This window comes from Lithobates pipiens, unplaced genomic scaffold, assembly GCF_037356315.1.
Source record: "Lithobates pipiens isolate NorthernLeopardFrog02 unplaced genomic scaffold, aLitPip1_a1.2 Scaffold_16, whole genome shotgun sequence".
NCBI classification, from domain to species: Eukaryota; Metazoa; Chordata; class Amphibia; order Anura; family Ranidae; genus Lithobates; species Lithobates pipiens.
In genome coordinates, this window is record NW_027507748.1 from 619,122,977 (window position 1) to 619,145,961 (window position 22,985).

The following is a 22,985-nucleotide window of genomic DNA, read 5'->3' on the forward strand; positions in this document are numbered from 1 at the left end:
TCTTTGTTAGATTCCTCCCATGGCAGTACCCAGCTCCCCATGCCCTTTTTTTGATAATAGCTTGCTTATTAGGTGCATCCACAGTGGACAAAGATAATGCTGCTTATACAGACCTTTGGCATTTTTTTCTTTAGCCTGTATAATCAACTCAATTTTAGCCTATTTTTCCATGCACATTTGGGTGTATTTGCAGAGGAGCATTTTCAGGCTGATAAACAAAACATCACAAGTGCGTTTTTGAGAGAAGCTTCTGGCAAAACGCTTGACTTACATAAACGCAGCATTTAGGAGCATTCAGCATTTTCATGTTTGCATCGATTATAGTAAAAAATAAGCAGAGGCAAATGTTTTGGAATTAAAAAAAAAACAATAAAAAACAGCACACTAATGCACATTAATCTCTTGTGCAATACAAGCCACTATGAGGACTTTTTCTACCAGAGGTTCTGACATTTTTTCAGCAGCTTACTGTGCATGGACCCTTATGCCGCATACACATGAGCGGATTTTCCGTCAAAGAAAAATATTGGATGTTTTTGTTTTTTTGACAGAATTCTGCTCAAGCTTGGCTTGCATACACACGGTCACACAAAAGTTTGATGAACTTTCGCCCGTCAAGAACGCGGTGACTTACAGCACTATGATGAGCCGCGAAAATGAAGTTCAATGCTTCCGAGCATGCATCGAATTGTTAACTAGCATGAGTAGGAATTTTGCACATCGGAATTGCTACAGACGATCGGAATTTCCAATCGGAACTTTTTCCAACCGAAAAATTGAGAACATGCTCTCAATCTTTTGCTGACTGGAATTCGGCCAGCAAAAGTCCGATGGAGCATACACATAGTCGCATTTTCCGACCAAAAGCTCTCATCGGTCTTTTGCTGGCCGAATTTCTGATCATATGTACGTGGCATCTGCCTTGAAAATGGACCAAAATTCACCCCCTCTGGACTTTAGCCACTTGCCCACCATGATATAGCCGAATGAAGGCCTCCCGTAATCGCACCCACTGCTAATCACAGACTGAGGTAAAGAGCCAATCAGCGGCTCTTTACCACACGATCAGCTGTGTCCAATCACAGCTGATCACAGATTTACAGTAAATAGAAACCGGTCATCGGCACTCCTTTCCTCATGCTGACAGCTTGAGGCAGAGAGAAAAGAGGCGATAGCCGGCTTCTCTAAAAGGGACATGTACACCAATAATCAGTGCACTGATTATTAGTGCAGTTTTAACAGTGCCCACCAGTGCTGCCAATCTGTGCCCACCGGGGCTGCCAATCAGTGCCCATCAGTGGCTCCTCATCAGTGTTGCCCATCAGTGCCGCCTATCAGTGTTCACCAGTGACACCTCATCAGTGCACTCTATCAGTGCTCATCAGTGCAGCCCTTTTCAACATTTTCAGTCTTTTTTCCTTTGTTTAGCAAAAAATACAAAACCCAGTGGTGATTAAATAACACCAAAAGAAAGCTATATTTGTGTGAAAAAAATGATAAAACTTTTGTTCGGGGTACAGTGTTGCATGACCGCGCAATTGTCATTCAAAATGTGACAGCCCTGAAAGCTGAAAATTGGCCTGGGCAGGAAGGGGGTAAATGTGCCCAGTAGGCAAGTGGTTAATGAAGTTTACAGCTACGTTTGGGTTTTGTGGTTTTCAAGCAGGAATCAATGTAAATGAACTTGGTTTCAGAAAATGTCATGTAGAAAAATGTAATGTTTAGCGGGCTTTTTGGCACACCTTAGTGTTGTTAAGCAGTAATTCCTCTCTTTTCAACAGAAGAATCACCCCGAAGCCTCCCCTGATAAAAAGAGCAGTTACACATATTTTTTCAGTCACTGTCACAAATAGTGAACGTGAGCAATCTTACTGGGAGCAAAGATCTGTCTGCAATGTGACAATTTCATAGATCTCGTACTGGTGCAGGTCATCTGTATTCAGGAATCGAAACTCAGTGTAAGCAGCAGATTTATTTGGAATGCATTCAAAATGATAAATATAACAAAGTAAGATAAAATGTATTCATTATTTGCATTAGCACTGTCACACTGCACCCATAAGAAATTTGTACAATTTTTTTCACACAAAAAGAGCTTTCTTCCAGTGGCATTTATTCAGTGCTGTTTAAAAAAAAATGCAAGACCAAACATTTTAGAAAAAAAAAGTTTTTCTTTGTTTCTATCAGAATTTTTTTTAAAATAAATAATCTTTCTTCTCACATTTAGGCCAAAATGTATTATGCTACATTTCTTTTGTGAAAATAAGCCAAATCAGTGTATTTATTTAGTCTGTAGTAAAGTTATAGAGTCTACAAACTATGGTATATACTGTATATCTGAAAATCTATTAATCCTGATGTACTGACACCCTATGTCATTTGTTGATTCACGAAAATGCCCGGACAGTACAGATATCTCCCAAATGACCACTTTTGGAAAGTAGGCAGTCCAAGGTATTTAGTAAGAGGCATGGCAAGTTTTTTGAAATTGACATTTTCTTGTCCAAATTCTTTTTAAATTCAAGAACAGCGTCTTTATATAACTGGTGTGGAGGTGATCAGGGACACTGACTGGTGAAAGTATGTAAAAAAAAAAAAAAATGTGAAGGATTAAAAATTTTTTTTTTAACATCTTCCTGTCCGGCCTATGGTAAAATGACAGCTGGGCAGGAACACTGATGTTCTGGGACAACATCATACGATGTTGTCCCGGAACGTGCCTCTGATTGATCACTGTACCGGCCCACTGCCAATACCATGTGATCGCTGTGACCAATCACAACAGATCACATAACAATGGATGGCTTTCTTTCATGCCTTTCAATTGTGGTGCTAGCTCTGATTGGGCAAAGTCACAAGGTACCGACCGGGCCAATCACAGCCTATCTGTACAATGTAATTAGCTGTGACCAGTCACAGCTAATCACAACAAAAGGCACTGAATTATTCAGCTTCATTCAGTAAAAATGGTTGTTTATACCAATGGAGAAAATCCTGATCACTTCTCCAGAGAGTACAGTGCTACTATGGAAACATTAGGAAAAAGATAGTCAAAAAAGAAAAAAAAAATGTAGTAAAAAATAAATAAATTGAAAAAAAAAACAATTATATATATATATACACACACACACATATATATATATATATATATATATATATATATATATATATATACACACACATACATATACATACACACACACACATACAGTATCTCACAAAATTGAGTCCACCCCTCACATTTTTGCAAATACTTTATCATATCTTCTCATGTGACAACACTGAAGAAATGACACTTTGCAACAATGTAAAGTAGTGAGTGTACATATTGTATATCAATGTACATTTGCTGTCCCCTCAAAATAACTGAACACAGCCATTAATGTCTAAGCCGCTGGCAACAAAAGTGAGTACACCCCTAAGTGAAAATGTCCAAATTGGGCCCAATTTGCCATTTCCCCTCACTGGTGTCATGTGACTCGTTAGTGTTACAAGGTCTCAGAAGTGAATGGGGATCAGGTGTAGTAAATTTGGTGTTATCGCTCTCAATCTCTCATACTGGTCACTGGAAGTTCAGCATGGCACCTCATGGGAAAGAACTCTCTGAGGATCTGAAAAAAAAAAGAATTGTTGCTCCACATAAAGATGGCCTAGGCTGTAAGAAGATTGCCAAGACCCTGAAACTGAGCTGCAGCATGGTGGCCAAGACCATACAGTGATTAAACAGGACAGATTCCACTCAGAACAGGCCTCGCCATGGTCGACCAAAGAAGTTGAGTGCACATGCTCAGCTTGATATCCAGAGGTTGTCTTTTGGAAATAGACATGTGAGTGCTGCCAGCATTGCTGCAGAGGTTGAAGGGGTGGGGGGGTCAGCCTGTCAGTGCTGAGACCATACGCCGCACACATCAAATAGATCTGCATGGCTGTCATTCCAGAAGGAAGCCACTTCTAAAGATGATACAAAAGAAATCCTGCAAACAGTTTGCTGAAGGTAACTCCCATCAAATCACTCTCAGCAGCTATTACCTTTTGTACCACCACCCCCTCCCTTTAGAATGTAAGCTCTACGAGCAGGGCCCTCCTGTACCTTTTGCGTTGGACTGTACTGTATTTGTGTTGTCCCCCCTATACATTGTAAAGCGCTGCGTAAACTGTTGGCGCTATATAAATCGTGAAAAATAATAATAATAATTCTGTACTGCACTGGTGACAGTATGTAAAAAGAAAAAAAATTGCACTTTTTTTAATTTTCAAAAGAATTCTGACAAAAAAATTACAGCTTCATAAATCTCACAATGAAAGGCATGTAAAAAACCCTTTCATTGTGTACAACTGTGATGTGACCTGCTGTGATTGGCCACAGTGATCATATGGTACCAGCAGTGGGCTTGTACAGTGATCTGTCATCGGCTAGGTCCAGTAGACATGTGGGTGATAGATCCTGCCAGAATGCAGCCTGTGGGGTGCTCACTAGGCGCAATCCTTGTCATTGTACAATAGGCCGAGCAGAAAGGTGTTAAATGGGTGGTTTTGCTCATCCTTTTTTGTATACGCATACATAAGCACATATAGCTTAGACATCAAGGATACATAGATCTGCATCCTGAATTTCCAACATGCTTCGTGTATGAACACTCATCAGGGGCGGATGCTCGAGGATATCTATGAAGAATGAAGTATAAGTAATCTAGTATGGCACTGAACATAACAGGAAAAAGGAAATTTGCCAGTCCTGGGTACTTACATGGAATACAATATGATGGAGTGTGGTGAGTGTGAGGCCAGGGCCAGGAAGTTTGTCTGTCCCGGGAGCTGAGGTAATCTTGAGCCACGCACACACAGAGTCCCCCAGAACACAGATTGCCAATCTTCATAATGAATCAAGATGATGGACAAATAATGACTGCCAAAAAGTCTATAATGAATGAATACAGTATCAGTGAGCTACATAGTGTTAATAAAAGAATACAGTGAAGATGATAGATGCCCAATTGAAATAGTGAAAATAATAAGAATTTGCTAATCATAGATTGAGGTAAAGAGCCACTTAGCAGTTCTTTTCCACAGGATCAGATCAGATTCCAATCACAGCTGATCACAGATTTAAATAGAAACTGGTTATCGGCACTCCTTTCCTCATGCTGGCAGCGATAACCGGCTTCTCTAAAAGGGACAAGTACTCTGATAATCAGTGCCCTGATTATTAGTGCAGTCACAACAGTACCCACCAGTGCTGATAATCTGTGCCCATCAGTGGCTCCTCATCAGTGTTGCCCATCAGTGCCCACCAGTGACGCTTCATTAGTGCAGCCTATCAGTGTCCATCGGTGCCACCTCATCAGTGCCATCAGTGCAGCCTTTTTCAAACTTTTCTGTCTTTTTTTATTTGTTTAGCAAAAAATACAAAACCCAGTCATGATTAAATACCATAAAAGGAAAGCTATATTTGTGTGAAAGTAAAGTGTTGCATGACCGCACAATTGTCAAAGTGCGACAGCCCTGAAAGCTGAAAGTTGGCCTGGGCAGGAAGGGGGTAAATGTGCCCAGTAGGCAAGTGGTTAATGAAGTTTACAGCTATGTTCGGGTTTTGTGGCTGTCAAGCAGGATTCAACGACCCCCCATGAACTGAACCAGGTAGATTTGCTCATCCCTAACAAAAGGAAATGTTAGTTGGCAGCTTTTAGCTGATGGCTCTCTGAGGGAACATTTTTAAAATGTAAATGAACTTGGTTTCAGAAAATGTCATGTACAAAATTATATGTTTAGCGCGATTTTTGGCACACCTTAGTGTTGCTAAGCAGTAACTCCTCTCTTTTCAACACAAGAATTACCCTGAAGCCTCCCCTGATAAAAGTTAAGAGCAGTTACGCATATTTTCCCTGTCACAAATATTGAACGTGAGCAATCTTACTGGGAGCAAAGATCTGTCTGCAATATGACAATTTCATAGATCTCGTACTGGTGTAGGTCATCTGTGTTCAGGAATTGAAACTCAATGTAAGTAGCAGATGTATTTGGAATGCATTCAAAATTGTAAAAATAACAAAGTAAGATAAGATAAAATGTAGGGTTGTTACAGATTAAAATTTTCCTGTTTGATGAATCGATTTTTTTTTGATCGATTAATCTACTAATTTTGATAAATTTTAACGCACATAGTTTTTACATTTTTTTTATTAAACTTTAAGAAATTATCGACATCTGCCCCCATATTGTAATGTCCACATCTGCCCCCATACTGTAATATCCACATCTGTCCCCATGCTGTAATATCCACATCTGCCCCCATACTGTAATATCCACATCTGCCCCCATTCTGTAATATCCACATCTGCCCCCATGCTGTAATATCCACATCTGCCCCCATGCTCTGCCCCCATACTGTAATATCCACATCTCCCCCCATACTGTAATGTCCACATCTCCCCCCATACTGTAATGTCCACATCTCCCCCCATACTGTAATATCCACATCTGCCCCCATACTGTAATGTCTACATCTGCCCCCATACTGTAATGTCCACATCTGCCCACATCTCTCCCCATACCGTAATATTATTCACATATCCAATTGTCCGCTCTGTCTGGAATAGCAGAGTAGACAGCACAAGCTAGGCCGGAGTCGCGGCCCTTAGTATGAGCGAGGCCACGGAGCTCAATCCACGGATCGTCCTCGATCAAAGAAATGAACAATTAATCGAGCAATTAATCGTTAATTTCCACAACCCTAATAAAATGTATTCATTATTTGCAATTATTAACCACTTAAAACACAAGGCACTTTTACTCCCTTACTGCCCAGGCCAATTTTCAGCTGTTAGCACTGTCCCACTTTGAATTACGTGGTCATGCCACACTGTACCCATAAGAAATTTTTATAATTTTTTTCCACACAAAAAGAGCTTTCTTCCAGTAGCATTTATTTAGCGCTTTTTTTTTTTTTTTTATTTCAAGACCAAACATTTTGAAAAAAAAAATGTTTTTCTTTGTTTCTATCAGAAATTTTTTAAAATAAATAATCTTTCTTCATACATTTAGAGCCGGTTCACACAGGGGCGACACGACTTCCAGGACGACTTTGTGAGGCAGCTTGGAGACGACTTGAACACGACTTAGACACGACCTGGGGCGACTTACAACATGACTTTAAGTCGCCCCAGGCCAGGCGACTTTTGCCGTGGCTAATCAGAGAATACATTTATGAAAAAAATTTGGCGTGGGTTCCCCCTCCGAGAGCATACCAGGCCCTTAGGTCTGACATGGATTCCAAAGGGAACCCCCTACGCCGAAAAAACGACGTGGGGGTCTCCCCCAGATCCATACCAGACCCTTATCCGAGCACGCTACCCGGCCGGCCAGGAAAGGGGGTGGGGACGAGCGAGCGCCCCCCCCCCCCTCCTGAGCCGTACCAGTCCCCTCCACCCCAAAGCACCTTGTCCCCATGTTGATGAGGACAAGGGCCTCTTCCCGACAACCCTGGCCGTTGGTTGTCAGGGTCTGCGGGCGGGGGGGCTTATCGGAATCCGGCCCCCACCCTATGTGAATGAGTATGGGGTACAATGTACCCCTACCCATTCACCTGTGAAAAAAATGTAAAAAACAAAAACACAACACAGGGTTAAAATAGTTTATTGCACAGCTCTTCCGTTTTCGGGGGTCTTCTCGCCGGACTCCTCCGCTATCTCCTGCTAGCTCATTTGCTAGCGGAGGAGCCAGGCTTTCTTCTTCGTCGCCGCCCTCTTCTTCCGACTTCGGGGGTCTTGTCCCCCTCTTCGGTTCTTCTTGCCGGGCCACCGCTTCTTCTTCCAGCTCTTTTACTAGCGGTGGCCCGGTCTTCTGTCGCCGCCATATTCCGTTCTTCTTGTAACCCATACTCATTCACATCAACATGAGGACAAGGTGCTTTGGGGTGGGGGGAGCGCGGCCTGGTACGGCTCGGGAGGGGGGGCACTCACTCGTCCCCACCCCCTTTCCTGGCCGGCCAGGTAGCGTGCTCGGATAAGGGTCTGGTATGGATCTGGGGGGGACCCCAATGCCGTTTTTTTGGCGTAGGGGGTTCCCCTTAGAATCCATACCAGACCTAAGGGCCTGGTATGCTCTCGGAGGGGGAACCCACGCCAAATTTTCATAAATTTGGCGTGGAGTTCTCCCTTGAGAGCTGATAATTCTGTCAGAGTCGCCTCCGGATAGACGGAGATCCGACTTGGAGGCGACCTCCATTGAAATCAATTTGTACCAGTCGCCTACAAGTCGGATTGAAGTAGTACAGGAACCTCTTCTGAAGTTGGAGCGACTTCAGTAGCGCGCATTAAGACGGCTCTTATTCACTTACATTGATTTTTAAATTTTGTCCGACCTGAGGCGAATAGGGGCGACCTGAAGTCGGATCAGAGTCGCCCCTGTGTGAACCGGCTCTTAGGCCAAAATGTATTCTGCTACATTTCAAAGTAATGAAACAATGTAAATAAGCCAAATCGGTGTATTTATTTTGTCTGTAGGAAAGTTATGATTCCACAAACTATGGTATATATACTGTATTGCTGAAAATCTATTAATCCTGATGTACTGACACCCTATGTCAATTCTTGAGGCATGAAAATGCCAGGACAGTACAGATATCTCCCAAATGACCACTTTTGGAAAGTAGGCAGTGCAAGGTATTTAGTAAGCCCCCGTACACACGGTCGGACATTCCGGCAACCAAATCCGTTGGATAAATTCCGACAGATTTAGTCCAGAAGTGGTCCGGAAGTGGTCCAGAAGTGGTGTTGCATACACACGGTCGGACTCAGTTGTCGGAATTTCCGGTTGCCAAGAACACGGTGACGTAAGCCGCTTACGACGGCACTAGAAAAGGGAAGTTCAGCACCAGGTCCGGCACCCTTTGGGCTCCTTCTGCTGATCTCATGTCTATCGCGTGTTAGTAGAAGTTTGGTGAGAGACGATTCGCGCTTTTCAGATTTGTGCTTCAGTTCGTTACTTCTCTTCAGTTTGTGCTTGTGGGTGCGTATCTGCTTACCAGTGCGTGTAGTCAGTAAGCATTTGTTGCTCATTGTGGACAATATCTTGGTATAGTACGCTTTGATTTGCATTGCTTACTGTCTGCTCGTTTCTGGTTTTCAGGTCGTTCTTTCAGGCATTGCTGTTTATCGGTGCTTTCTGTTGTCCGTTCTGACCAGCCAACTGTTTTAAGCCATGTTTCATGTACGTACTCGTCGTAGAGTTTGTGCTGTGCAGGGCGAGGAGGAGTTTGTGGACCAAGAATTGGTTGCACCAGCGTGACCATTTCTCGCACATGCCTTTGCTCCGTGAGATCTGGGAGAATAATCCTGATGATTTCAGGAATTATCTCCGGATGATGGACCCCGTTTTTCACCATCTGCTGACTTTGCTGTCCCCTTATAGCAGCAGGCAGGATACCTGCATTCAGCAAGCCATCACTCCGGAGCAGAGGCTCATCACCACGTTGGGCTACTTGGCGACAGGGAGAAGCCTTCAGGACCTCAAGTTCTCCACAGACATCTCTCCCCAGGCTCTGGGGATCATTATTCCAGAGACCTGTTTCTGCCATCATTCAGGTCCTGCAGAAGGACTATATGAAGGTAAGTTTTCTCCTTTAACGTCACATTCTATGTATTTAATGATTGCTAATGTATTGGATTTCTTTCCTCATTCCAATGTGCTCTAATTGATATGCTGTACCCCTTTGTCCTCATGCATGCTGGAAGCTGTTCAAGTTCCTTTTTTGTCCTTCATGCATATTTGCCTTCACTAACTTCCCCAGCATGCTCTTCTGGTGCCATAAACCTATAGCCTAGTCACTTTGCAATGTATTTTGTCGGCTCCATAGTATTGCTTTCCCCTAAACACCCCCTAAAATGTGCACAAATGTTATGTGTGTGCTTAAATTCATGTAGAGTGCCAGATTTTTTTTTTTTGGTTGGGCCAAACTCATTAGGAACCTCCCTCCTCTCAACTGCTAGGCCAGCTGATAGCAATCCTCTATCTGCTGACTTTGCCAAACCCAATACACACTATACCTACCTTTTTTCTGGTCATATTTATGGACGAATTCACCAAAGCATGTAGTGAAAGGGCTTGCCTCAATACTTTCAAATGCTACAGTTTATATTATGTCCAAATGTGCTTCCATTTGTTCCTTTTTTTGGTATTATGACACTTTTTACCTGTCCGGTGGGCTGCCAATAGTGTAAGTAAGGAGGGGCAGGCCAAAGTATCACACATTATTTATGCATTCAGCTCTCAATGAAGTGGAGAGGGCTACCTGTCCAAAACACCCCCCCCTCATTTTTTGCAATAGCCCATCAGATGGGGGGGGGGGTGATGATGATGATGAATCTGATAAGAGGACCTTATACTTTAGGTTTTAAATACTAATTTCCAAAAATGTTATACTGATATTGTCCAAAAATGTTTGTGTCTAATTTGCTTGCAATGTTGATGTGCAAAATTGCAATTTTTTTTTTCTTGTTTCACTCCACAGTTTCCTTCAATGCCATAGGAATAGCAGACTGTGGCCTCCCACTTTGCCAGCCGTTGGCACTTTACCAACTGTGGAGGTGCAATTGATGGGAAACACGTCTGCATCGTCCCACCCCCCAACTTGGGGTTGTACTATTATAATTACAAGGGGTTTAATAGTATTGTGATGTTGGCATTGGTGTCAGCGACCTATGACTTCCTTTATGTGGACGTGGGGCAAAATGGCCGGATGTCAGATGGTGGAGTGTTCGCACGGACGGAATTCTAGTGGCAGTCTGGGCTTGCCACCTCCAGAGGAGAATCTGGAAGGACTCCCGTTCATTTTCGTCGCAGGATGAGGTGTTTGCTCTGTCAAACCATCTGATGCGTCCTTTCCCGATGAGGGCCCGCACCCCGGATCAGAGGATCTTTAATTTTCGGCTGGCCAGAGCCAGAAGAGTCGTGGAGAACACTTTCGGAAAATACTGGCCAGCCGGTTCCGCCTATTTTTGACGCCAATCCACATGGCAGAATATAAACGAAATCACATTGTGCTTGCCTGCTGCGTTCTGCACAATTTTTTGAAAAAACATTCAGCTATGTGGTCTCAGTTGGCCCAGGTGCAGACTTGCCGGAAAATCACAACCACACGGCCCCTGAAGCTGCTCGTCCTGGCCCCCCCCCCCCCCAAACAGATAAGCTACCTGGGCTGTGAATCTGTGCACGGGGGCTTGACAGGAAAAGCCAAGGGATCATCTAAGAAAGCCGTCCGGGATTCCAGAAGTCAGCATAAACAAAATACAAGCCAGGGTCAGAAGCCGGGGTCAGTCTTGGAACACTGTAACTTTGAACACAGGTACCTTTGGTGACAAGAGACAATGAACTGACCCAGCCCTCAGAGTGAGACAGGGTTTTATACCCAGCTAATTAGGTAACCTGCCACAGCTGGTCCAAGAGTGACAGGTACAAACAGAATTACCCACAGTACTTTATGCAAAACTAGGCATGGCTGGAAAGCAGGCAGAATAGAACTGAGGTGTGGCTCAGAGGTAAAGAAACAGGAGCAAAAACAAACAGTCATTAGTTCAATACCACCTAGAGCCACTTGGGGCGTGACCACACCTGATCATCTAAAAGACATGGTGACCGTGACAGTGCATCTTCCAAATTTGGCTTTTTGAAAAATATAAAAGTTTTTGGGAAAAATAAAAAAACTATGCTAGCTAGTTTGGGGTGTTTCAGATTCTCCCCAAAACATCAATGATGTTCTTCCTTTTCTGTTGAACATCATTGATGTTTTTCTATATATTCTCTAAATCGTGAATGCACCCCATTATCTCCCCAATGAGGATCTGGGCACTTTCACTGGTAAAATGTGATTCTTCTTCCACATCACCTAAAAAAATAAATAAACACACTGTGTATTATAAATATGCAGACATACATTGATTAGCTTACCGGAAGCTGTGGTCTCCGACACTCACCTGTTGTGGTGACAATTTGTCCAACTTCAACAATCTCTCCTTCTCCTCCTCTGGTTCTGGTGTTGGTATTTCCCCTTCTCTCCCTATTTCCCCTTCCTTCACGCATGCGCACTGTATATAAAACGCAACATGCGTGTGTCGTACGTACGATCTGTGAACAGAGGGAGAAGCTGACGCACCGATCGTGCAAACGAAGGTACAATTTTGAACTTGGTACATCACTAGCCTATACTGCTTCTAGATTGAAGACTGCATTGGGACAAGATTCAGTCGAGTTTAGCCTGACATTAGGGTTTGTCTTGTGTTGTGTCTTGCAGAGATTATGGACGGGTTTAATGACCACAGTTTCCTCCCTCTGTTCATCGATAAGTACAGGGAGCTGCCCTGCCTGTGGCAATCTACGCATCCACATTACAGTAACAAATTAAAGAGGCAGGCAGCGATGGAGAAACTGGTTGAGTTTGTGAAGCTGGTGGTCCCCAGGGCAGACATCAACTATTTAAGAACAAAAATCGGTGGCCTGAGGAGTACATATCTGAGGGAGCGGAAGAAGGTGCTGCAGTCCATGCAAACTGGAGCTGCAGCAGATGACGTTTATGTCCCCAGCCTGTGGTAGTATGACAGGATGCATTTTTTGTCAGACCAGGCTGAGGTCAGGGAATTCCTCTCTACCCTTCCTTCCACCTGTCCTTCTATGCTACAATCCACACCTGCTGAGTCTTCCGACGCCCAACCTGGGCCTTCCACTCAGGAAGAACTGGGGGAGTCCAGCTTGAGCCAGGTATAGTATTGTTCTACATATTTTGGGAGTAAAAATGAATGATGTTAACTTGATTTTTGCTCTCTAATTGCTGATTTTAGAAAGTGTTTCACATATCAATAGACAGTAGTGGCCAAAACCTTTGGGCCAAGAATGAAAAATGCTGGGCTCAGAATGATAGTCTTTTGTATTGGTTAACAATTTGCAACAGTCTTGAGTTGAAAATTGTGTTTGATGAACCAAAAACTAAAACTATGTCCCTTTTTCATACAGAGGAAGACCCAGGAAGAAGAGTGTGTGGAATGCAGCAGCCAGGAGGTGGCTGTGGAAAGTGGCAGCCAGGAGGAGGCAGGGGTAAGTGGCAGGGCGGTGGGCAGGCGGAGAAGCCTGACTGAATCACAGGTCCTTCCCCTCCACCTTCCACGCAAAAGGGCCAGAAAGGGGGGGAATGTGGAGGAGTCGGCTCTGAAGCTGATCAGGGAGGCTTCAGCGGCCCTCAAAGCCACCCCCACCTATCAAGAAGCCTTTGCCGCCTTGGCTGCCTGCAAACTCCAGAAAATGGAGGAGGGGCAACAGATCTTGTGTGAGGAGCTAATTATCCACACCCTCAACAAGGGGCTGTTGGGCCAAATCACACAAGCAGCACACTTGTGTGATTTGGCCCATGCCCCCCTCCTCCTTCTGCCACATCTCCAGCACCACAGCCACAGCCTGGAAGGAAGCGTGGAAGGAGGACCAGAGTGTGATAACCTGGGTTCAGTCTGGTCTGACAGAAGATGCAGCCTCTTGTAGGACCACAGCCTGGGAACATAGATGTCATCTGCTGCTGTTCCGGGTTTCTTGGACTTCAGGACCAGACTGCTCTCCCTCAGACATGTACTCCTCAGGCCACCAATTTTTGCGTTTAAATAGTTGATGTGTGCCCTGGGGGCCAAAGGCTTCGCTAATCTCCCCAGTTTCTCCAGCGCTGCCTCCCTCTTTATTTGTTACCGACACCTAAATAAAGGTTTTTTTTGGTTGAAGAAATACTTGCGTATGTGTTTTACTTCAAAAAAGGACAGTTTATTTGTGAGCAGGCAGGTACATTTCAAAAATACAAATTCAAATGAATAACAAGGGGCACCAACACCAAACAACCTCCTGTGGATTAAAAAAGAAAACAATAAATTAAAAAAATAATAATGGTGTTGTGTTAAGTTGACACACAAAACACACCAAAAAAATGCAAAGATGAGGAGATGTGACGAATTAAAATATTGTATTGCTGAAATGAGTAAAAAGAATAAAGAAATAAGTTTGGGAGAAGTGTGAATATGAGCAGCAAAACAACTTCATTCTTGTAGCATTGTAAAGAAAAAGAGAATGTGCTGCATGAAAGAAAGAATTTTTAACATTGCAATGTGACGAATGTGCCATATCGATTACGAGCGGTAGTTTTACCTGAGCGAGCGCTTCCATCTCAGAATTTTATTGTGAGCATGTGTGGCACCTTGGCCATCGGACTAGGCTACACACGATCGGAACTGACGTGATCGGATCATGTTGTTGGAAAATGTTGTAGTCCAGCTCTCAAACTTGGTCCGTCGGATATTCCGACGGAAACAGTCCGATGGAGCCCACACACAGTTGGATTATCCGACAACACGGTCCTATCGGACATTGTACATCGGAATATCCAACCATGTGTACAAGGGCTAATGCCGCGTACACACGGGCGGACTGTATGGCGTACTTAGTTCGTCATACAATCCGACGGACAGTCTGTCGTACTTTCGACTGAACGGACTTGACCACACACGGATGCACAAACAGTCCGTCGAAAGCTTGCGCGATGACGTGTACAGCACGTACGACGGGACTAGAAATAGGAAGTCCAATACACAGCAAAGCACCCTTCCGCCGTGTAAATCCTTTCTGGGCATGCGCCATTCTTAGTCCGTCGAACTAGCATACTGACGAGCGGATTGTCCGCTGAAACCAAAGTACGACGGACAGAATTTCGAAAAATCCGAAATTCTTAGTACGCCGGAATGCACGCTGAAAAAGTCCGCTGAAGCCCACACACGAGCGGACTGTCTGCTGAAATGTGTTTCGACGGACTAAGTACGCCATACAGTCCGCCCGTGTGTACGCGGCATAAGAGGCATGGCATGTTTTTTGAAGTTGTAATTTTTTGTCCAAATTCTTTTTAAAATCAAGAAATAAAAAATAAAAAGATTTTTTTGATTTTTTTTTACATACTGTCACCAGTACAGTACAGCATCATCATATGACTGGTGCGGAGGTGATCAGGGACACTGACTGGTGACAGTATGTTAAAAAAAAAAAAAAAAAAAAATGTGAAGAATTGTCCGGCCTATGGTAAAATGAGAGCTGGGCAGGAACAGTGATGTTCTGGGAGAACGTCATATGATGTTGTCCCAGAATGTGCCTCTTGCGGAACCTCTGACTGGACACTGTACCAGCCCACTGCCAGTACCATGTGATCGCTGTGACCAATCACAACAGCCCACATAACAATGATAAACAATGGATGGCTTTCTTTCAATTGTTTTTCTAGCTCTGATTGGGCAAAGTGATCACAAGGTACAGACCGGGCCAATCACAGCCCATCTGTACAATGTAATTAGCTGTGACCAATCACAACAAAAGACACTGAATTATTCAGTTTTATTCAGTAAATATAGTTGCTTATACCAATGGATATCACTGATAAAAGCTAACATAATATGTAAAAAAATAAAATAAAATCATGATCACTTCCCCAGAGGAGTACAGTGTTACTATGGTAACACTGTATTGCTCTGGTCACAGTGCATTAGGAAAAAGATAGCACAAAAAGAAAATAAATGTAGTAAAAAATAAATTGAGAAAAAAAAAATATACAGTATATATCCCTGATCATTACCACACTCATTATATGATAATTCTGTACTGCACTGGTGACAGTCAGTTAGGGATGAGCTCGATGTTCGGGTCGAACATTGGGTGTTTGCCGAAGAACGAACATTATGGGGAGTTTTCGGCAAATTTGAGTGCCACAGAATGCCCCATAATGCACTGCGAGATCGATGATGATTGGCCAAGGCATGCACCTGACCTGCATGCTTTAGCCAATCCCAGCACCCTCTGCTAAGAGAGCCATAATCATGGCTCAGGGGGACAAAGTCCACGCCCCACACTATATAAGGTTGCCTACACGGTATATATATATATATATATATATATATATATATATATATATATATATATATATATATATATATATATATATATATATATCTCTAGTATCACCAATTGGCAGCAATGACAAAGTCAGAGGCAGATGGAGTGTCCTAAAGAATGATTTTAGGGACTTGGGAGCTAAATTGAGGAAAAGGACCTCCAAGGTAGTATTCTCAGGAATACTACCAGTACATCGAGCCACACCAGAAAGGCAGAGGGAGATTAGGGAAGTAAACAAGTGGCTGAAGAGCTGGCGTAGTAAGGAGGGGTTTGGGTTTTTGGAGGACTGGGAGGGCTTCTCAGTCGATAACCGGTACTATAGAAGGGACGGACTGCACCTAAGTGAAGAGGGTGCAGATCAGCTGGGAATAAGGATGGCCAAAAAGTTAGAGGGGTTTTTAAACTAGGTAATGGGGTGGAGGGTCCAGAGATAGTGATAGTCAGCGTGGAACATATTCCAGCGGGTAATATTATGGCCATTAGTGGTAGGGTAACCAAAGCACATAAACTCAAGGTAAGTATAGTAGCAAGTCCTAGTTGCAATCTCGGAAAACCCAAGAGGATAGTATGTGACCGGTCAAAATATATTAATGCATTGAAATATTTGTTCACCAATGCCAGTAGTCTGCCAAGCAAAATAAGTGAGTTGGAAGCTCTGGTGAATCAGGAGAGCTATGATGTAATCGGTATTGCTGAAACTTCTCTTCATTCCTCACATGACTGGGCTATTAATATTCCTGGCTATGCACTCTTTCGGAAAGACAGAGTAAAAAGGAAAGGTGGAGGGGTCTGTCTGTATGTGAGAAGTGATCTCAAAGCGAGTGTGAATGAGGACCTGGTGGATGGAGAGTGTGATGAGTCTGAAGCATTATGGGTGGAACTGCATATAGATGGGCGTAGTTCAAAGTTAATCATTGGAGTTTGTTATAGACCACCCAACGTTAATGAGGAGGTGGAGACTCCACTCCTTGCACAGACAGAAAGGGCTGCAAGGGCTGGGACAATGATAATAATGGGGGATTTTAACTACCCAGAAATTGACTGGAGTAATGGCACTGCTGGGACAGTTAAAGAGCAAAGATTTATAAACCTATTACAGGACAATTTTATGGTCCAGTTTATTGAGGCCTCAACTAGGAATGATGCTCTGTTGGACCTGGTAATCTCAAATCACACAGAGCGTATTACTAATGTTCAGATAAAGGAACACCTTGAGTGTACAGTGACCATAACATGATTTCATTTGATGTTAGCTGTAAGGAAAAATCACATACGGGAAAGATAAAAACACTTAATTTTAAGAGAGCAAATTTTCCAAGGATGAGGGCTGCTCTCCAGGACCTAGACTGGGAGAGAATATTGGCATCAATGGGCACAGAACAAAAATGGCAATTCTTCAAAAGTGATCTCACTTCAAAGTATATTCCCATGGGCAATAAGTTTAAAAGACTAAAAATAAAACCTATGTGACTCACGGCCAAAGTTAAAAAAGCTATAAACTATAAGAAAAGAGCTTTTAAAAAATATAAAAATGAAGGAACACTAGTGTCATGTACATTTTTTTTTTTGATTGTTTATTTCTTTATTTGACATATTACAAGTTATAACAGACCAAGTTACCGTATCAGTATATCTTTTACAGTTTTGTTTCCTTATACCGCTAGTACGTCCTATTCTCGTTTTCCTATTTATTTCAATTGATCCGTGCAAAACAACTTTTTATATTTTTCTCTTTTTCTTACTTGCCACTATCATATATACTACCTAACCATCCTTTAGACAAAAGTATTTACAAACATATACACACAGACAAACACACAAAAAAAAAAAAAAAAAATAAAACACGCACTCTCCGGGTGACAAATCGATAGCGTAGTTTCCATAGTGAGTTATATACCACAAGCTGACAAAGGAGAAGATTGTTTCTACCCACCTCTTTTATCGTTACAATTTTTTATTTTTTTTATTTTTTCCTGCCCTCTGGTATAACTCTCTACCCCGTTTTCCTTTGAATACCGCATTTACTGTCCCACTCAAACAGAAAAAAAAAACGATACTAACCACTCAATACAGACACCCCCATTACTAATGAGGGTGGAGCTAACCGTGGATCCGATATCCATCGTTTCCATATTTTAATCCAGTTATTGGATTCTCCCCTATTGCAATCAATTTGTTGTTCTTTCAAGATGTTTTCATTTACCTGAAGACGCCAGTCCTCAAGTAAAGGTGGATTCGAAGATATCCACCTTAGAGCAATTAACTTACGTGCAATAAACAATAGTCTGGTAACTAATATCACCTCCCTGGGAAAGAAGCCTTCCTTGTCAAAATATCCCAGTAGACATGTCATAGGGGTCCCGTCGATATGTGTATTACTTGTAGCATTGATTGTATTAACCACCTCTCGCTAGTAATATCTAGCCAATTTTGGACAATTCCACATCATGTGTATTAAATCAGCTGGAGACTTTTGACATCTAGGACACTCCGGAGAATGGCGTCTGCCCCACTTAAATAATTTAACTGGTGTTCTATATACCCTATATATTATAAATAGTTGTGTCAGGCATTGAGCCGGTGATAATGATACTAGGGGTACCCTTCTCAAAATAATTTGCCAGTTTTCATCTGAGATGTCCCCTATGTCTCTCTCCCAGCCTGTTCTACCCGGGCTGACAACTTTATCCTGATATCGTCTCATCAATTGACCATATAAAGACGAGATCAAGCACTTTTTTTCCTCCCCCCTTGCTAATGATGTTATAAGTGGGGTAGGTTTTATCACTATCTTTTCCCTTCTAAACTGAGTTTGAATCGCATACCGTAATTGTAAATATTTATAGAAGTGACTAGAAGGCAGTTGAAAGGATTCTTGCAGGTCCTGAAAGGAGCGCAGAACATTATGTGTAAACATCTGTTCTATATATTGAAGCCCCTTAGAGTGCCAGCTTTCCAATCCCTCCAATTTATATAATTCTTTGTATTACATATTCCCCCAAAGTGGCGAGTATTTTGAAACTCCTTCAAATTTCATTATACTCCTCATTTCCTTCCAGACTCTATTCATAAGTGTTGTTGTTAGACCCCTACAGGGCTGTCCCCGACTTCTGAGCTGACAGTCTGTGTCCATTGCGAGCACAGCCGAATAGAAGAGGGTGGATCCGCTCTGCTTCCTCCAGCCCCCTCTCTCACTGTGCCCGCCCACACTCTGAGCACTTTTAAACAGAGCAGACAATGTTTTCTGTGGGACGCTGTGGAAGCTGTGGTGACTGAGCCTGGTGCTAGGTTCTTCCTTCCAAGTAAGTGAACTGTGGTCAGTCTCTCCCCCTCTCTGCAGATAAGGACGTTTCTTTCAGCAGCATGTGCAGTAGCTGGTCCTATGATGTGGGCTCACACTGGTGTGCTGCAGTGTTGCTGATCTCACTGTCTTCCTGCATGTTCTCCCCCAGTCACATGCAGCCACACTGTGCCCATCAAATGCAGCCACACTGTGCCCACCAAATGCAGCCACACTGTGCCCATCAAATGCAGCTACCCTGTGCCCATCAAATGCATCTACCCTGTGCCCACCAAATGTAACCTCACTGTGCCCACCAAATGCAACCTCCTTGTGCCCACCAAATGCAACCGCACTGTGCCCACCAAATACAACCTCACTGTGCCCACCAAATGTAACCTCACTGCGCCCACAAATGTAACCTCAATGCGCCCACCAAATGTAACCTCACTGTGCCCACCAAATGTAACCTCACTGTGCCTACCAAATGCAGCCACACTGTGTCCACCAAATGCAGCCACACTGTGCCCACCAAATGCCGCTATCCTGTGCCCATCAAATGCAGCTACCCTGTGCCCACCAAATGTAACCTCACTGTGCCCACCAAATGCAATCGCACTGTGCCCACCAAATGCAACCGCACTGTGCTCACCAAATGCACCTCACTGTGCCCACACATGTAACCTCACTGTGCCCACCAAATGAAACCTCACTGTGCCCACCAAATGTAACCTCACTGTGCCCACCAAATGTAACCTCACTGTGCCCACCAAATGCGGCCACACTGTGCCCATCAAATGCAGCTACACTGTGCCCATCAAATGCAACCTCACTGTGCCCACAAAATGTAACCTCACTGTGCCCACCAAATGCAACTTCACTGTGCCCACCAAATGTAACCTCACTGTGCCCACCAAATGCAACTTCACTGTGCCCACCAAATGCAACCGCACTGTGCCCACCAAATGCAACCTCACTGTGCCCACCAAATGTAACCTCACTGCGCCCACAAATGTAACCTCAATGCGCTCACAAATGTAACCTCAATGTGCCCACCAAATGTAACCTCACTGTGCCCACCAAATGCAGCCACACTGTGCCTGCCAAATGCAGCCACACTGTGCCCATCAAATGTAGCCACACTGTGCTCATCAAATGCAGCCACACTGTGCCCATCAAATGCAACCTCACTGTGCCCACAAATGTAACCTCACTGTGCCCACAAATGTAACCTCACTGTGCCCACCAAATGTAACCTCACTGTGCCTACCAAATGTATCCTCACTGTGCCCACCAAATGTAACCTCACTTTACCCAACAAATGCAACCTCACTGTGCCCATCAAATGCAGCCACACTGTACCCATCAAATGCATCCACCCTGTGCCCAAATGCAGCCTCATTGTGCCCATCAATTGCAGCCACATTGTGCCCATCAATTGCAGCCTCATTGTGCCCATCAAATGCAGCCACACTGTACCCATCAAATGCATCCACCCTGTGCCCAAATGCAGCCTCATTCTGCCCATCAATTGCAGCCACATTGTGCCCAAATGCAGCCTCATTCTGCCCATCAATTGCAGCCACATTGTGCCCATCAATTGCAGCCATATTGTGCCCATCAATTGCAGCCTCACTGTGCCCATCAATTGCAACCTCACTGTGCCCATCAAATGCAACCTCACTGTGCCCATCAAATGCAACCGCAATGTGCCCACCAATGTAGCCCCACTGTGCCCACCAAATGGAACCTCACTGTGCCCACCAAATGGAACCCCACTGTGCCCACCAAAGGGAACCTCACTGTGCACATAAAATGCAGCCACACTGTGCCCATCAAATGCATCCACCCTGTGCCCAAATGCAGCCTCATTGTGCCCATCAATTTCAGCCACATTGTGCCCATCAATCGCAGCCTCATTGTGCCCATCAATTGCAGCCTCACTGTGCCCATAAAATGCAGCCTCACTGTGCCCATCAAATGCAGCCTCACTGTGCCCATCAAATTCAGCCTCGCTGTGCCCATCAAATGCAGCCTCGCTGTGCCCATCAAGTGCAGCCTCCTTGTGCCCATTAAATGCAGCCACATTGTGCCCATCAATTGCAGCCTCATTGTGCCCATTAATTGCAGCCTCATTGTGCCCATCAAATGCAACCACACTGTGTCCATCAAATTCAGCCTCACTGTGCCCATCAAATGCAGCCTCACTGTGCTCATCAAATGCAACCACACTGTGCCCACCAAATGCAACTTCACTGTGCCCACCAAATGCAACCGCATTGTGCCCACCAAATGCAACCTCACTGTGCCCACCAAATGTAACCTCACTGCGCCCACAAATGTAACCTCAATGTGCCCACCAAATGTAACCTCACTGTGCCCACCAAATGCAGCCACACTGTGCCCATCAAATGCAGCCACACTGTGCCCATCAAATGCAGCCACACTGTGCCCACCAAATGTAACCTCACTGTGCCCACCAAATGCAACTGCACTGTGCCCACCAAATGCAACCTCACTGTGCCCACAAATGTAACCTCACTGTGCCCACAAATGTAACCTCACTGTGCCCACCAAATGTAACCTCACTGTGCCCACCAAATGCAACTGCACTGTGCCCACCAAATGCAACCTCACTGTGCCCACAAATGTAACCTCACTGTGCCCACAAATGTAACCTCACTGTGCCCACCAAATGTAACCTCACTGTGTCCACCAAATGCAACCTTATTGTACCCACCAAATGCAACCTCACTTTGCCCAAAAAATGCAACCTCACTGTGCCCATCAAATGCAGCCACACTGTGCCCAAATGCAGCCTCATTGTGCCCATCAATTGCAGCCACATTGTGCCCATCAATTGCAGCCTCACTGTGCCCATCAATTTCAGCCTCACTGTGCCCATCAATTGCAGCCTCACTGTGCCCATCAATTGCAACCACACTGTGCCCATAAAATGCAACCACACTGTGCCCACCAAATGCAACCTCACTGTGCCCACCAAATGTAACCTCACTGTGCCCACCAAATGCAACCTCACTGTGCCCACCAAATGCAACCTCACTGTGCCCACCAAATGCATCCACACTGTGCCCAAATGCAGCCTCATTGTGCCCATCAATTGCAGCCACATTGTGCCCATCAATTGCAGCCTCATTGTGCCCATCAAATGCAGCCTCACTGTGCCCATCAAATGCAACCATGCTGTGCCCATCAAATGCAACCACGCTGTGCCCATCAAATGCAGCCTCGCTGTGCCCATCAAATGCAGCCACAGCAGCATTTAACCAGCACACCCCCTGCCCGCTCGCATTCTGACTGGCACTTACTGCATCTTGGTGGCTGGTCAGACAGCAGATGACGGGAGTGAGCTGTGGGATGGGCAGTGGGTCAGGTAGTGGCTCCCATGTCCTCCATGCTTCCTCCCGCTAGATGTCCAATAGGAGCGCCTGACCTTCCAGCCAATCAGGTGATGGGAATTAGACCTGCGCTATCCTGATTGGTGGAGAGCCGGTTCAGTGTTATATATTCATTTGCTTTTCTAATACACCTGGGTGGCCTCCAAGTGCAATGCTCTGCGCTCTGAGTCCACCCTATTTTGAAGCCTATTAGAGCCTATGGCTCTAATCAGGTGCAGGGAAATGTGGAGCAGGGTCTCTCTCTCGTTGTGCAGGGAAATGTGGAGCGGTGTCTCTGTGTGGCATAGCTTTACTCACAAAGTGACCCTGCTGGCCAATATGCGTTTGTTCCA